Genomic DNA, 4,932 nt, shown 5'->3' on the forward strand with positions numbered 1-4,932 from the left:
TGCACTCTAGCACTGAGCTACATCCTCACAGTAAATCAGCTCCATTTTAGAATTAACAATTGGGTTTTCCGCTCCGTCTCTCCGGACAACGAGTTGCCCAGTCGTCACACGTGCTCCAAATGTAAAACCTCTGCTTCAGTTCACGGGGTGTCTGCTCCTCTTTACTTTGAACTTTCCAAAAAAAAACTTCAGCGGAAATAAAAAAGGTACAATTGCCAATAGTCAGTGACGAGGCTGACATCCAACCTCTGAATCATAAAGTGAGATGGATGAATGACACAGCGTCAAACAAGAGCTCGGACTGCTCGCTTGACATTGCACTGTCACACATTCCAGTCAGCCGGCGGCTGCAATGAGCGGAGCTGCTGAGGAGACCGTGAGATGAAGTCCTGCTCCCGGACAATTTAATGCTTGTGGAGCCTCAGAAGTTGGAACTCTGCACTCAGAAAGCGAGATTCGCCTTTCCATGCATAATTCTGATGAAAAAATATTTTTGGAGATGCTGGGGATTGAACCCAGGACCTCATAACATGCGAAGCATGCGCTCTACCACTGAACTACATCCCCAAACAAAATCAACGGCTAGCCAAGGAAAGAAGAACTGATTGCCCTCATTTTTTGAGGCCACCCAAGGTGGGTTTGCCACGTAATAGATTATTTCCAGTTTCAAAGATTGGGGAGGAGCAGGGAACAGGCGTTTCGACGACGCAGAGGTAAGAAGAGTCTGGATGTTCGGCGGTTCTTCATTTCGCAGAGAATAGTGAGTCTCTGGAATGCATTGCCGGCTGGTGTGGTGGGTGCTGACACTTTGCTAACTTGGCTTAAAATCGTTTAGTTTTCTGCTGGAACCAGACAATTAAAGGTGATGTATGCGGACCTGATACGACTGTGGGTGAACGGAAGAAACCAGGCCTCGGCACTTAGTCGAATGAGAAAGGGTGGGTTGAGCAGAAAGGCTGGGAAAGGGGGGAGAGACTCCTTGAAACGTGCTGTAACCACCCTTCCTATTTCAGTGTGTATTTTTCGAACGCTCCCGTTATCAGTCACTTTGCTGACGGTTGGACAGGACTTGAAATGCTCAGGCACATTGTAGCAGAGGCCGGCAAGAATATTTCGAGTCCACCAGCTTCAGAGGAGGGCACGGTGAGGCACGGAGAGCATTGACTCTCATTTCACTCTTAAGGGCCAGGTGTGAGTTTGCGTTTAAAGATCACTTCACAAAAAAGACCTTGACGAGCTGAGGTTACTGACGGACATGATGGTCAGGAAAAGACCAGCTGGTTCATCAATCCTGTCACACCTGCCTGGAGCATCGTGACTGGACACTTCCTACCAACAGCACCCGCCCCAACCACCGGAAACATGTAAACTCCTGGGAGCGGTTACAAACCAGAAAAAAATACAGGGCCAATTTCTGGAAAATTCATCCCGACACCTGAAGGCGATCGAAACAAATCCAAGACATCGTAGGATACGTATAAAACCACTCACTTTCGACATGATGTGATATCTGTCCCAGTCAAGAAACGATCGAGATCCCTCGAGAAGGCAGAGAGACAATCAGCACCCACCCCACCAGCTGAGAATGCATTTCAGAGGCTCACTACTCTCTGGGATATGAAGAACCGCCTGACATCCAGCCTATTCTTACATCTGTGTAGTCTAAACGTCTGTCCGCTGAATTCCAGCCTCTGAATCACAAAGTGAGTTGTATGAATGACAGAGCGTCAAACAGGAACAAGAGCTGGGATTGCTCGCTCGAATTTGCACCATCACACGTTCTGGTCAGTCGGCGGCTGCTATGAGCTGAGCTGCTGAGGGAACCATGCGATGAAGTCCTTCTCCGGGTCAATTTAATGCTGTGGAGCCTCAGAAGATTCATCTTTCCGTGGGCGGCGGGTGGGAGTGGAGGAAGAGATTCCTTGGTGTAAGATGAGGCATTTTCAGCATATAGAGCGTACATTTAGATTTGGAATTTTCAAAACATAAACCATAGAAACCACTCACGTTTACATTCGGCATCTTAATGCATAAACAGCACCCGCTTATGAAAGTAAGATTGCTGGGAATCGGAGGATAGTCGCTGACGATCATGAAATGGACGACTTAAAACTTACCCAGAATACAGAATGCCAGACTGAGTGAGGTGATGCTGGAAGCTGATTATATTGCAGAGTTCAAGCATTTTGCAGAAGATAAAAGGCGACATTGTGAATATGTTGCGACTATGTAGAGAATGTGTTGAGAATATGTTGAGAATATGTTGAGAATTTGTTGAGAATATTTAGAACTTGGGCATGTCGAGATATTGGGGCCTTGAGTCCGCACAGACCATGAGCAGTTCTGATAGGGGTTCAAGGAATGTGAATAACAAATAAAGATAAGGGAGAGTTTGCATGAAATGAGCGGTATACAGAATTCTAGTTTTACATTTGAATTTATAGAAGGACAAAACGGCGAGAGAGAGAAAGAGACGGATAAGCAGCCAACCGAGTGTGACAGCTTCTATCCAAAGCAAGACTAATGGTTAGTATTATGTCCTTCTTAAAAACACTATGGCCTTCAACATTGTGTGTGTTGATACTTGCTTATATTCAATAAACGATTAATCGCAACCTATTGGTGAAGATTCTGAATCGATCTTATAAACTGACGACTGCGGCGTCGGACCGTGACATGAAATAATGTGGATTGAGTGAAACTAAATGCCTCGGACGGACAAGGTGCTGAACCCAGTCCGTTAAGGTAGCAAAACCGTTTCGGCGGGAGCATGAGTTTTTCCCTCGAATACTAACAGTAACACTGGGGACAATCAGGGAAGCTTTTTGAAAAGAATCTGAGCATCGTGATGGGCAGAGAAGTCTGTTAAGAATTGTCTAGGAGGTAATAGGTCTGGGTGAGACAAAAACTGTGATCTTGAGACATTGACTCACTACAAAATGGGGTTAAGTCGCGAACAACAGAAATTGAAAATTGATTTGGGAGAAAACAGGATAAATTAGTGTAACATACAAAAAAGGAGAGAGGGGAAGATCCAATCCCTTTTGTAGTTACAAACTACAAAAGTTCTATTGTTTGCAGCGTACTGCTTCTTTAAAAGCCTGTGTGAATGTTTCGGTGCCACTAGCTGTGGTGAAACCCTCTGTTTCAGCCTGCAGGGTGAGAATGTTACAAAGATTTTGTTTAGCTGCGAAACTTTTCTTCAATTATATTCAGTACTTTTTACGCTCAATTGGAAAGGCGACTGAAGAAACAACAAAAAGAAAGGTAAAGTAATTTATTGAGTTTTGTAAGCACGTGCTATTTCTATAATAGTATCTGTTTTGAATTGTGTTAATTTTAAAACATTGCTCAATTAAATTGGAGATATTGAGGTTAACTAATCTATTACATTGTGAAAAACCAGACTATTATTGTGGCCACGGTGAAATTCTGATTATTGTAAATTATTTGAGAGTCTTTTGTACGCAACATCAGATTATCACATTAAAAGCAATTTGCATTTGTGAATTTCTTACAAATGCCAAGGAGTTAATGATTTGAGGTGGATAATAGTTAATGTTGAGTGTTATTAGTAGGCACAAGGGCAGGTGCAATCTCATCTTTTTAAAAAGAGATGTATGAATGAAAATGCTGTCTTCCTTGAGAGGAATGTGTTTAATGTTCATAGTGATGTTATGAATGATTTCTGCTTGTTTTAACTGATTTTCAGTTCCTAAGGAAAAAAATGTTTGGATTAAAAAAAAGTCTGAGCTTTCACAGCTCATGTATTGAAAATTGGAAGTCAAAAAGAAGCTAACATTTATTTTCCAGAATTGAATTGTATTAGGATCTTTGTGCAAGTTATTATTGCTTAACGGCAAAAAAACATGTTGGGGGTGGAAGTAAAATGGAGTTAGGTTCTTTTTCATTCAGCTAAGATTTTTAAGTTGATATGAAAGCAGCGTGTACAAGCTGCGTGAGTCTGATGATATGTGGTTCGGCTCTCTTTTCGCTGCAGAGAAGTTAACCCCTTCCACAGGCAGCTGATTTAGATTTTTTTCTAGTATAAGATTAACTCTGCCTAAATATTCACTAAGCAGCAACTTTTCTATTGCAGAATATAAACATATATCAGGAATTATTACATTTTTAAGTTTCTTAATTTGAGTGGATATTTCCCCACGTTGATGGAAGGAAATCAGGAATTGACAAAAGCATGTTATGCAATTCACCCCTTGGGTTGTCAAGATGAGCAACAGTGGATTTTCTGCTTTCTTCTTTTAAAACAGGTGAACATGGTTTTCGGAACCGAATGTGTGTTGATGATGCAGGATTATCGAGAGTAATTCTTTGACACAAAAATGGCCTCACAGAGTTGCGGAGCTAGCTTTGCTGGAAAAACGTAGGTGCAGGAGGAGATCCAGGAGTGTTAAGAATTTAAGACCTCATCGGCAGACATCGGCAGATATCGAATGTCACAGCGTTGTGACGATTTGGTCCAAGACTTTGACCCTCAAAGGCTCGGCTTTAACCCTTTTAGGACTACGGGTTATCATCCGAGATAGAGTGTTGGAGGGGTTGGAGATATGAGAGTTATCTCCAAAAGTATTTGCAAGCACTGCTGGACTATAACCATCCTTCCTGTTTCAGGTCCCCGTTTTTCGAACACTGCCCTTATCAGTCAGGAAGCAGACAGTTGGATGGGATGAGAAATGCTCAGGCACATTGCAGCAGAGGCCTGCAAGAATATTTTGAGTTGTTGAATTTCAGAAGAGGGCAACATGAGACGAAGACAGAAGTGGGTCTCATTTCACTAAAGACGGACTTAGATCATGTCCCAAATATGGGTTTGTGTTTCAAGATCGTTTCACTGAAAACATCTTGACGAGCTGAGGTTGGGGGCCATTGAAACGGCGCGTGCTCTCTTCTGTTGAATTGGATCATATGCGG

The 4,932-nt window shown here is 42.7% G+C and overlaps 1 non-coding gene across 1 annotated transcript; it reads right to left on the reverse strand.

The window, feature by feature from the left end:
• Window positions 1–494: 494 nt before the first annotated feature.
• On the reverse strand, window positions 495–567 carry trnaa-cgc (transfer RNA alanine (anticodon CGC)). Its single transcript has one exon. It is a non-coding gene; the product is annotated as a tRNA-Ala (tRNA).
• Between the last annotated feature and the right edge of the window lie 4,365 nt (window positions 568–4,932).

The sequence above is a fragment of the Heptranchias perlo genome, unplaced genomic scaffold (genome assembly GCF_035084215.1).
Source record: "Heptranchias perlo isolate sHepPer1 unplaced genomic scaffold, sHepPer1.hap1 HAP1_SCAFFOLD_43, whole genome shotgun sequence".
NCBI classification, from domain to species: Eukaryota; Metazoa; Chordata; class Chondrichthyes; order Hexanchiformes; family Hexanchidae; genus Heptranchias; species Heptranchias perlo.